Source organism: Peromyscus maniculatus, chromosome 13 (genome assembly GCF_049852395.1).
Source record: "Peromyscus maniculatus bairdii isolate BWxNUB_F1_BW_parent chromosome 13, HU_Pman_BW_mat_3.1, whole genome shotgun sequence".
Lineage (NCBI taxonomy): Eukaryota > Metazoa > Chordata > Mammalia > Rodentia > Cricetidae > Peromyscus > Peromyscus maniculatus.
Window position 1 is genome coordinate 14238829 of NC_134864.1, and position 13204 is coordinate 14252032.

Genomic DNA, 13204 nt, shown 5'->3' on the forward strand with positions numbered 1-13204 from the left:
GGTAAGCCAGGAGCCATGTGGCAAGGTATAGATTTATAGAAATGGGTTAATTTAAGATGTAAGAAGAGTTATCAAGAAGCCTGCCATGGCCATACAGTTTGTAAGCAATATAAGTCTCTGTGTTTACTTGGTTGGATCTGAGCGGCTGTGGGACTGGCAGGTAAGAGAGATTTGTCCTGACTGTGGGCCAGGCAGGAAAACTCTAGCTACATCCATTCATGATTTAAGACATTTATTTGTTTCCATTTCATCGTTATTGTAATGAACAATATTCAACTATACCATCAAATAAAAATGATATATATGTATACATCTCTAGACAAATATGTGTTAATTATATCATATGTAATTCAGATACTCTACCAGTTTAATCATTTATTTAGCTAACAATTGATAATATTATAGGTTGCTTATTTTTAAAAGATGTAATTTTGTCATCTTTATTCAGAGGAAGTTGCATTTGATTGAAATTATATGAATGAAGTTAAATGAGTTGTACAGAGTATTCATTTTTTGTTAGAATATGCTGTGGAGTGAATTTAAACTTTATTCTTGATCATATATTTCTGCCAAACTACTAGATAATATACTGAATTTAGCATGGGCATTATTAGTTATCCATTACACATCAAACCAACAGATCTCTATTTGGACTTAAGACCTCCTCAACAAGAATGAAACCATGCCTGGTACTGGAAAGCTAGCCAAGTACTCAGGGCTAATGAAATCTTGGAAGAGAACCTACCACCACAAATTTACTAAGCCAGCATCGTCCCTGACTACATTCTGAACATTTGCCCTTATACCCACAGATAAGTATAGTCCTCACCCTTCATCAAGGAATTTCTGCTTGCGTTATACAGAGCCCCTATTTTAGAAAACCACAACCAATCAAAATTCAGGGTCATAGATCCCAGTCTCTATGGATACATGTACAAAAACAAATGTCACACCTAAGGCTCAGGAAACATTTTGGAAAAGGGTGCAGAAAGAGTGTAAGAGTCAAAGGATCAGAGGTTTTATTAAGAGATTGTGTCTCTCGATTATGTCAGAAGCTACACCCATAAAATCTCACTAACATGACTGCCCAAGAATGATCTGAACAAGGACAATAATTGATATGCCTCAATCCCACACGAAGATCTACAGGCAGCTAAAGAGAGCTGAGAGAAGGAGAAATAGTCTTTTCCAGGGAAGAGCACACCAATTGGTTATCGCATACTAAATGGTAAGCTCTGAAAACATACAAGTGAAATTATACTGACTAAGCTAGTTATATTTAGATTTATATGCATATATGCATATACACGTTTGTGTAGCAATAATAAAAAAAGGGGTCTTGAATTTGAAATGGGGTATATGAGAATGTTTGAGGCTAGGAAAGAGAATGTATAAATGGCATAAGTATATTGTAATCTCAAAAATAAAAGAAAAATGGAAAAAAAGCAAAAGAAGGTAATTAGTACTTAGTTATTTAGATATTTATAATTTTAAGTTTTTGTCTTATAATGTTTTATAATTTTATGTAGTAAAAGTTATTGTCCTTTATCTTTATGTTTTATGATAATCATCAAAAAACTAAAAATCTTACCCTTTACAATTTTATATTACACTTTCAAGCTTCTAATCTAAAATTTAAGAAAACCATGAAAAAAAAAAAACCCTTGTTTTATTTTTTTAAGTGGGTAGCTGCTTTCTAAGCACAATTACTAAAAGCTTCATATTCTTTCTCTTCAAAAAGAAGTAACATTTTACAGACAAAGCAGGAGCTACATACGTGTATGCGTGTGTGTGTGTGTGTGTGTGTGTGTGTAAAATAACTGTCAGTTAAAGGGAAAGAGATAATAACTTTGCAGAGAGCATAGGAAAATTACTACAAGGGTGGAGTTTGGAGGGAAGAAAGGGAAAGGGGACATATTTTATTATATTATAATCTTAGAAATGAAAAAAAACTGAAAATAAAGAAAGACATGTTTGCCATACATCATAAGCATTTAATGTCTGGATACTTGCTACTAGAAAATAAGTTGTTTACTTGTGCACAGATTCTCATGTGAGTGTTTAATGTAACTTTATCACAAAATTCAAAGTAAAAAAAAAACCTTTAGTCAAGTAATAATTAAATAATAGAAAAATATATCATCTCAGCAACTAAAATTAATTCATGAAATATATAGAAAGAAAGCATTGCTAGCATCAATTTAGAGCAACGTGCAGTATACATTATGTGACTTTATATAAATGTACACAAAATGCTCACAACCATATAGAGACACAAAGAACATAAGCAGTTGTCAGGCAATTGAGCAAGCTGGGGTAAAGGAGGTAATATTTACAAAAGGGAATAAGAAAATGGCATTTTTATGATAATGAATATCTACATTAGCTTGGCTGGAAATGCATATCTCTACGTGCATGCACACACATCTATCTCCTCCCCAGTGCTTCTCAGGAACAGGGGTGACAAAATAAATGAGACAAATTAAGTCTGTCTGAATTAGGAAACAAAAGCTTGCTGAATTCAGCCAGTGCTATTTGTGTTCTAGGAGGAATCAAATGTGGGCTTGTAAGTTGGAACGATTACAGTGTGAAAAGGTAAGGTTTCATGTCAATGGATCAGAGGCAGGTGAAGAGAAAAGCCATGATAGTTAAACAAGAGGGTTAGAAATGCTCGCCTCCCCCCCCCCCCGCAACCCCAACCTGGTTATATGTTGTAAACACAGTCAAAAAGAGGTAAGCGCTCAGCTATGCATCCATCCTTTACCATCAGATGGTGACTGCTGCAGAGACTGTTTGGTCCACTGCAATGCTTGCTGTATATTATGGATGAGACTGGGTTTTATTATTCTCTTGAACACGGTTGCACACTCAGTGTCTCTTATCTCTCTCTCTCCTTCTTTCTCCCTGTTTCTCCACATGTGTGTCTTTCTGTTCTTCAGCTTCTACTTTTCGTACACAAATGCATACATGTTTACATGAATATAAATATGTCTTCAGATATGTGAAGTTGATGTGTTGAATTTTATATTATAAAAACACATAATTTATTAGTAAATGCATATAGATATCAGAAATAGAGGGAAATAAACTTATGCAGGCAGAATCATAATGACAAAGAAAGAAAAAAGCTGAAGACCTTGTCTATTGAGTTAGAAAACTGATAAAGTGCTAGATTTTGGTGACATTTCTTAAAGTTACCTTTTAACTCTAGACTCTTTCTGGGTCTAACATTAAATTGAAATTTAATTTCTGACCATGACTTTGAATGTATCCTTTTACCTTTAAATTTTTGTTGCTATTATTGCTAAAACAATGTTTTAAAATTATACTTGGTTTTTTTTTTTTATTTCATAGCAAGGAGATGCTAAAAGATATTTAAAGAGGTTAATACATTTTATTGGGCATAGCAAAATTTTATAGTGTTTAAAATTAAATAAAAATAAACAGTGGTAAAGAAAACTGGCTTACTGCAAGGATTATTAGGGGAAATAAGGGTGATGTAGTATTGAAAATAAAGTCCCATTACAGCCACATTGGGCATTAGGAAACAGTTATGGGGCGGAGGAAAGCGAACTATTCAGAACATTTTGCAGGTAATTTCTTAGCTTTAAAGGTTTTTAAAATCACATATGCAAATCCGTGAAACCAAATACTGACTTACAACATAAATATCTTGCCTGTTCCCTGCTCGACAAGAGAGGATTTATGACTGATACTGTAAACACAGCCAACTACAAAGAGACAGTGAAGTCATAGATCTCATAATATAACTTACCACCTGAACTTTACTCCACCAGCCGAACCCCCTACGACATTCTAAACATTTGTCTTTTAACCCACAGTTGTGTGTAGTCATCACCACCCACCAAGTAAATTTCTGCTTGACAGAGATCATTATGAAAAACCACAACTAACCAAAATGCAGGGTTCTAGAGCTCAGTCCCAATGGATACATCTACAAAGCAAATGTCACACTTAAGTCTCAGAAAACATTCTGGAAAGGGGCAGAAGAGAGACTTTTAAGAGCTGGAGGATCAGGGATTTTACGGTGAGATTGCATCTACCAGTGGTTTCTGAAGTCATTCCTCGTAAGTTTTACCAACATGACTGCCTGAACTTGAGATGAACAAAGACAACAATAATAGTCATGCTAAAATGGATGAGGAAAGCCCACGAGTTCCCAACCCTATACAAAGAACTACAGGCAACTAGGAATAATGAGAGCAGGAGAGATGACCTTTCCTGGAGGAGAGCCACCAACTGGTTAACCAACCAGATGGTCATCCTGACAACATTTACATATGAGCAGCACTATATAGACTGAGCAGGCTGTGTTTATATATTTATGAATATATGTATATGCACATACATATATGTATGTAACAGCAATTAATAAAAATAGAGATCATTAATTTGACAAAGAGCAATGTAGGATACATGGGATTGTTTGGTGGGAAGATAAAAATATGGTGATATTTTATTTGTACTGAAATGTGATTTTAATTTTATGTTAATAAATAAAGTTGCCCTGGGGTCAGAGCTATTAGAGCCATAGCAAGAGCGTGGTGGTTAGAAGAGCTAGGTAGATTTCTGTGTGTTCAGGGATACAGCCAGTATTGGAGACATACGCCTTTAAGACCTGGAGGGCGGTACTTACAGGCAGTGATGAGGCAGTCATGTGGTTGGGTTTACAACCAATGAGAAGGCAGAACAGAAAGATTATTTAAACAGGGACACAGGAAGTACCTCCCTCTCTCAGGGAAGCTAGGAGCACTGCAGGAGGTAAGATTTTAGCTCTGAGCTCTGACCTCTCGGCTTTCTCTTTTACATTGGCTCTGTGTTTCTTATTTTAATAAGACGATTGGTTACATCTACATCTGGGTGACAAGAATCCATTAAAAACTGCTTGGGGCCGGCTCCCTAGCCTGAGCAGCCGGCTCCCTAGCCCCGGCCCAGGTCTGCTTGGCCTCAGGCCGGACTAACTGTGAGCTGTATGCTTAAAGCCAGTGCTACAAACAACTCAGGCCTGCCCTGCCAAACAGGGCCCCTGCCTGTAAAGCCAAGCCTTGACTTGGCTCAAGAGGGAACAAGTGGCTGGATTTAAGCTTTAGCCAGCTGTGCCTTCCCTTTCGCTTTTGCTTCTCTCTCTCTCTCTCTCTCTCTCTCTCTCTCTCTCTCTCTCTCTCTCTCTCCGCCCCCTCTGGATTCACACCTAGGACACTAGGTGGCTATTTTGAAATTCGCTCGGATTTCTACTGTTCTACACAGATTTGGTAAGTCATAAAGGAAACTATTTAAAAGACAAATTTTTTTCCACATTTAAAAAAAAATGGGTTTTATGTGTACATTGGAAGAAAATTGGGTTTTGTTTGAAATTTTAGGCAGTCTGACAATGGAACAACTATATGAGAAGGTTAGTATTATTGGAATTATGCATTTTATCACTATGCTTATCCTCATTTTACTATTTAAAAAGATAGTCGATTTAAGTGCCAGGATGACAGCTTTAGAAAAACTTGTTAAACCTGTAAAAATTCAGACAGAAGAAATTAACAGTGAAGTTGTTTCAAGTTTGGATCATAAGGTTACAGAAAGAAAGCCTGTTTTCACACAATCACCCTTAATTTATCCTGTAACCGTACAGCAGTTGCCTGATCAAATGATTACACAAAATATTTGGGCTCCAATTGAACTGTTGGATTTTAAAAGGTTTAAGGAGGCAATAGTATCTTATGGCATGCATTCCCCATATGTAAAGCAAATGTTAAACTCTTGGTCAACATATAATAGGATTGTACCACAGGACTGGCGGGAGCTGGCACAAGCTGTTCTGGAACCCAGCCAGAGACTTCAATTTCTAACGTGGTTTAAGGAGGAAGCTAAAAACATAGAAAAACAATGGAGGGATAAAGGAATACAAGTTTGTCAGGATCAGCTTATTGGAGAAGGCCAATATGCTTTGGTACAAACACAATGTTTATATGATGTTCAAACCTTAATTTTATGTCGAATGGCAGCCTTGAATGCAAGGGACAGAGTTAAGGAACCAGGAAAAAAACCTGAGTCATTTACAAAGGTTATGCAAGGCCCAAAAGAATCTTTCACAGATTTTTTTTTACAAAGACTGGCTTCAATAGTAAAGAGAATGGTCTCAGAATCAGAAGCTAGTAAGGCAATAATTGAAGCTTTGGCATTTGAGAATGCGAATGCAGCATGTAAAAGAATAATCAGGCTGTTAAAGGCAAGATCTGCACCTTTGGAAGATTGGATTAGAGAAACAATTAATGTTGAGGTTGATGAGCATGATGATACGTGGGAAGGAGAAGTAATTTCAAAAGGTTTGAGGAGTGTTAGATGTTTTGGATGTGGAAAGCAAGGACATTTTAAAAGGGACTGTAAACAGGTCATTCCTAGAAGCATTGTTTCTTCAAGGAACAATGGCAACAGAATGCCCCTTCCTTCTGGAGTATGCAGAAGGTGCGGTAAGGGAAAACACTGGACCAACCAATGTAGATCAACAAAGGACAGACAGGGTAATCCTTTGCCTCAGTTTTCGGGAAACTCCTGGAGGGGCCTCATGCAGGCCCCGTAGCAAAACCAGTTCAAACCTTTCCTGCAGCTGTAGAGGAAATCCTTGCTCAGAGCGATTAAATAACCAAATGCCTATTGGAATAAATCATGCTGGTCAGGATGATGAAACAGAGAGAATAGAAAATTCAGGAGAAAACATAAAGAAAATTTTTTGGCAAACTTCTATTAATGAACAGAGACCAAAATTAACGATAAAAATAAATGGTGTTTTGTTGTCTGGTCTGGTAGACACAGGTGTGGACGTTACCATAATTGCACCAGAATTTTGGCATCCAACTTGGCCTCTTCAGGAGGTAAACGTTCAACTGTTAGGAATTGGGACATTATCTCAGGTGAAACAGAGTGCAAGATGACTCGAATGTATAGGTCCAGAAGGACAGAGAGGAAAATTAAAACCATATGTGGCTAACATAGTTATGAACCTGTGGGATCGAGACTTGTTGCAACAATGGAATACTCAGATTAACATCCCTCCAATCTCAGAAACAAATCATAAACTAGCACATGTTTCTGAGAGAAATATTAGGAGGCATTATTTTGAGTGGTCACCAGCCATCCATATTATACAAGAACAGGGCACAACAACTGATAATCTTCCACAGATACCAACAGCTCTACCTTTAAAATGGTTAACAGACAAGCTCTACCTTTAAAATGGTTAACAGACAAGGCTTTAGAAGAGCTGGTAGAAGAACAGTTAAATGTTCAGCATATTGAGCAGTCAACCAGCCCTTGGAATTCTCCTGTATTTGTTATTAAAAAGAAATCTGGTAAATGGAGAATGGTAACAGACCTTAGAGCAATTAACAAAGTAATTCAGCCAATGGGCTCTCTACAATCTGGAATTCCTTTGCCTACTCTGTTACCAAAAGGATGGCCTCTCATAGTTATTGATTTAAAAGACTGTTTCTCTTAAATACCCTTACAAGAAAAAGACAGAGAAAGATTTGCTTTCACAGTGCCTACTTATAATAATTCTCAACCGGTTAAAAGATTTCAATGGAGGGTCCTCCCACAGGGAATGTTGAATAGCCCAACTCTGTGCCAATACTTTGTACAACAACCATTGGAAGTGATACGTAAAAAATTTCCTAAATCTATAATTTATCATTATATGGATGATATTTTACTAGCTGACTCAAATGCAGATACTTTAGAAATAATGTTTGAAGAAGTAAAGAAAATTTTACCTTGCTGGGGATTACAAATTGCTCCTGAAAAGATACAAAGAGGAGATTCTATTAATTATTTAGGATATAAAATAGAGCTACAAAAAATTAGACCTAAAAGGTGCAAATTAGGAGAGAGAGACTACAGACTCTTAATGACTTTCAAAGATTATTTGGAGATATTTCTCATCTACGAACTATTGTTGGGGTAAAAAATGATGAACTGACTAATTTGTTCAAAACCTTAGAAGGTGACGAGGACTTAAATAGTCCAAGAGAATTATCACCTGAAGCTGAGAAAGAATTGGCCTTGGTAGAAAAGAAAGTACATGAAGGGCACGTGGATCGTATTGATCCAAAGCTGGATTGCATTTTGGTTATTTTACCTTCTAGGCATTCTCCTACTGGAATATTAATGCAGAAAGAAGATATTATATTGGAATGGATATTTTTACCAAATAAACCAAATAAAAAATTAAAAACTTATGGGGAAAAAATCTCTGACTTGATTTGGAAAGGAAAATTGAGACTTCGTCAATTAGCAGGAATAGACCCAGCAGAAATTGTCGTACCTTTAACTAAGGAGGACATTGAAAAATTATGGACAGAAAGTGAACCTTGGCAAAGAGCTTGCAGTATTTTTTGGGAGAAATTAACAGCAAATATCCCAAAAGCAGCAGAATTGATTTTATAAAGAAAGCTGATTGGATCTTGCCTCGAATTGTACAGCAAAAACCCATATCTGGAGTTCGTACATTTTATACAGAAACCTCTTAGAGGAGGTGATAGTTCATTAACCATCATGAACATCCAATTTAAACTAACTTGTACCAGTAACACATGCCTTTTCATTTAATCAGATAATAACTTGCCAAAAAGGAACATCCCCAAAATTAGTCTTGGGGAAAGGTTTTTGTTTTTGTCTTTTAGGAGAATGAAGGTTAAGGAATCTGAAAAACACAAGACAAATGAGACAACTGAAGAAAAGGGACAAATCATCTATCCCAGGAAACAGAGTGAAACGGCGTATGGGTATATATAATCTAAAAAAATTTTATGTCTTCATAAATGTTTGTTTCTGCTTTTCTCTAAAGATTTAACACTATTGGTCTTCTAATAGTCCCAGTTCAATTAAAATTTAAAGCTGACTTTGGAGTTGGAGAATGGCTCTCTCCTTCTTTAAACTCAAGCATGTTGTTAAAAGGAAAATACAAACTCCTTGTATCATGCCAGAATAAAAGAGCCATTTTCTGCTATGGGACAGGACAAAAGCCAAATTAATTAAGGGATTATTCTATTACTAATCTCAACTCTTTGATTCTATTCTGATTCTTTAAACTTTTCTTAAAGTATAAATTTTATATCAAAATTTACAAGATTAATATATATATATATATATATATATATATATATATATATATATATATATACATTTTAAACTTTGTTAAGATATGAATGGTCATATAGAGTACTAACTAATTCTAGAAAAAAAAGGCTTCAATTAGCTGCATATATATGTCTTTGTGTTCGAGTCCCTTATCAGTTTTCCGCAGGAAATCACGGCCAGGCCTAACATCAACTGAAGTCTCCAGGAAGAAGATGGGGCCCCACAACAACAACAATTCCACGTGGACAATAATAATATCACTAAGCTGACAAACATCATCTCCAGATCAGCTTTGAACTACAAGGTGCTCAGAGCAATTTTGAGATGACTAGCTGAGATGGTCCAGTCTCAAAGACTACTTAATAAGGACTTGGGATAAACCCTGAACTTTGGCATTATACACAGACTGGATAATAATGAAGGATATAGTTACCTTTCCTAGAATTTGACAATTAACCTAAATTTTTCTTTCAGGATAAAGATAACTTCGCCCATACCCAGCAGGAAGCAATTTTAAGAATATGATGCCCACATTCCCAAAGAGGTGGTGTGGGGTGGGTTTTTTTTTTTTTTGGTTCTTTTTAACAGGTTTTGGGACTGGGATAATTTTCATTATTTAGGGGGGTTGGTTACAAGTTGTTGTCAAGGATTAGGAAAAAAGCCTAAGCAAAGGAGATTAGATTTAAGGTTCTTGTTTAAAAAAAAAAGAAAGAAAAGAAAAGAAAAAGACAATTACTAGTTTTAAATACTTTACATTATTACCAACTATTAGGATATAAAGAAATGAAAGTTAGTAGTTAGACATTTCAATAGAAATTGTAGTCATATTAGATATGTTTTAAAATTTGAGCAGATATATTTTAGACAGGTCATCTTCAAAACCTTCAGAGATCTACCAAATATGGCATTTAAAATGTTTTAATAACTTAGAAATTTTTCTTTTTTGAGACATGTCGGCTCCTGGCAGTACCAATCTACTTCAGAGAAAATATGGGCATTGAAGAAACTGCATATGGAGTTAATTTTCATTGTGGCAAAGTTTAACCACTGGACAGCAAAGTATCCTCGAATCAACAGGAAAAAATGGACAGACAGAACATGAAACAAAGGACTACTGATTCTTGCCAAAACAAGTGTGGTTATGGCTTTATCAAAAGGCATCTTCTGAGGCCAGGTCAATATGGCACCATCCCTGAAGTGGCCTTCACAATCTGGAAAAGGCACTGTGCCCTTTTCTTCGAAGGCAGCTGAACAGGCAGTGGGCCGATGGCTTCTGTTGTGCAATGGAACAGCAACTGAAAACTCACGCCTCTCAATAGTAGACTGGCATTTAATATCGGGATGTGGAGAAGAAGGGGATGCTGAGATGAAGCCATATATACACAGCCAAGAAGAATGGACAGCTGAATTCAAAAACCATCAACAATTCCTAGAATTTAAAATCCTGAATCATGACATGACACTAGTGGAATTCAGGTGTTTCTGGTACATGGACTGCTCTCACCCAATGTGAGGTTGAACTGTTGACCTTGTGTATAACCTACTTCACAAATGAGTCTTCCAGATATGATAAGCCTATAGGCTGAAGATGATGCCCAACACTGTAGAGAAACCTCAGGTGACTGTCCAGGCAGCTGGCTGTTTCTGTCAACTCACAAAATTTTTGGAAGTTGCTTGCGTGTACTTCCTGTTTTTATTTTTATTAGCTAATATTATTTCCTTCTTGGGTCTCTGAGGGAGTTGAAGATTAGTTAGTTATGGTTGAAGATTAATTAGGCTAGAAAGTGAATTAGATACATTTTGGACTTACTAAAATAGGATAGATAAGGGAATTATTTTCTCTGATTTGTCAAATACAAATGGACTAGACATCGTTTAGGTATTTGTTACTTGTATATATTGTATATAGTTATTGTACTTTTGTGTATAGTTTTTCTTTTGTTAGTTATAATCTTTTGCCTTTTTTCTTTTTATTAAAATAGAAGAGGGGAAATATGGTGATATTTTATTTGTACTGAAATGTGATTTTAATTTTATGTTAATAAATAAAGTTGCCCTGGGGTCAGAGCTATTAGAGCCATAGCAAGAGCGTGGTGGTTAGAAGAGCTACGTAGATTTCTGTGTGTTCAGGGATACAGCCAGTATTGGAGACATACGCCTTTAAGACCTGGAGGGCAGTACTTACAGGCAGTGATGAGGAAGTCATGTGGTTGGGTTTACAACCAATGAGAAGGCAGAACAGAAAGACTATTTAAACAGGGACACAGGAAGTACCTCCCTCTCTCGGGGAAGCTAGGAGCACTGCAGGAGGTAAGATTTTATCTCTGAGCTCTGACCTCTCGGCTTTCTCTTTTACATTGGCTCTGTGTTTCTTATTTTAATAAACGATTGGTTACATCTACAATGAAAATGTTACAATTACAATCTTAACAAATAAAAGAAACATGTTTTAAAAGGTGGAAAGTTGTTAAAACATCATCATAGATTAGTTGCAATCTGTCAAGTTGTTTCTGTATATCACTTCCTTTTTTGTGGCAACAAATATTACTTTCCTGTATGATGACCTGTAACATTCTGAACATCCTGGGTCTAAAATGCTGTCCAGTTCATGAATAGAAACTAAGGAATGCCTTTACTCAAACAAATGCTTCTTGCTTAAAAATTATAAATAAATAGTTATTTTTATTTCTGTATGTCTAAATAAAAGGAAAAATAGGTGATTACTAAATACTGTAATTTCCCAAGATTGAATAAGGAATATAGCAGAATTCCTAATTTATAAATATTTATACATTTTCACATATGGACCTCATTTAGACAATACTTAATATGTTCTTTATTCATTTTATTTTTATTTTTGAGATAGATCTAACTGGGTATAGTTGCCTAGCCTGGCATTCACAATGCAGATCAGGCTGGCTTTAAATGCATAGAGGTTTGTCTGCCTCTCCTTTCTGAGTGCTAGAATTAAAGGTGTGTGCTAACATACCTGTCTTAAATTTATTGTTGCTATTTATTAAGTAAATGAAATATTGAAAACATTTTGACTTCCAAACTAACATATAAATTTTATTCTTGATTGAAAAAAATTGGAAACAATGATAGGTTATAATAACAAAAGTATATTTTCAATAATGCTTTTTATGTCATATTGAAATGCTTTATATATCTAAACATTGTTTATATAGGGCTCACTATGTCCTGGGAATATTGTTTTCAATTAACACATCTCATTCTAACAGCCAGTCTGTGAGTGGAAATAATTATAATCCCTCTATTATTATGATTCAGAAAATGGAGTCACAGAAAGATGATATGCTAAGAGTCCCATGGAAGGAGAGACAGTCAGTGAACTTGGTAGCTGTCTTCCGGAATTCTACTCTATGTTGCTTGATGAAGACTCCATTAGATATCACATGGTTCCTGTCTCATAAAATTTGCCAAAGGTACACTTGCACAGAGACTGACTTGTTGGTTCTTATGGATATAAAACATTTCATGTTAATTGTGTAGCTTGTACTTATAAAATAATGCCTATCACTTTCATTAATATTAGTGGTGAAAGTTCATTCAAATATGGTGAAAGTAAATCAAGACTGAACTATAATATTGAATTTTCATGTGATGACTTTGCTTGAATGAAATTATGTTATATACACATAAATAATGTTTATAATATGCGGTATAATTTTTGAATCTTTTAATTCTTACACTTTAGAAGTGAATTAAATTTTGATGTTTTTCTATATGTTTGATCAATTTATTTGCTGGTTTGTAGCTAGAGTTTTCCTGCCTTGCCCACAGTCAGGACAAATCTCTCTCACCCGCCAGTCCCACAGCCGCTCAGACCCAACCAAGTAAACACAGAGACTTACATTGCTTACAAACTGTATGGCCATGGTAGGCCTCTTGCTAACTGTTCTTATACCTTAAATTAACCCATTTCTATAAATCTATACCTTGCCACATGGCTCGTGGCTTACCGGGCATCTTCACATGCAGCTTGTCATGGTGGTGGCTGGTAGTGTCTCTGACTCAGCCTTCCACTTCCCAGAAT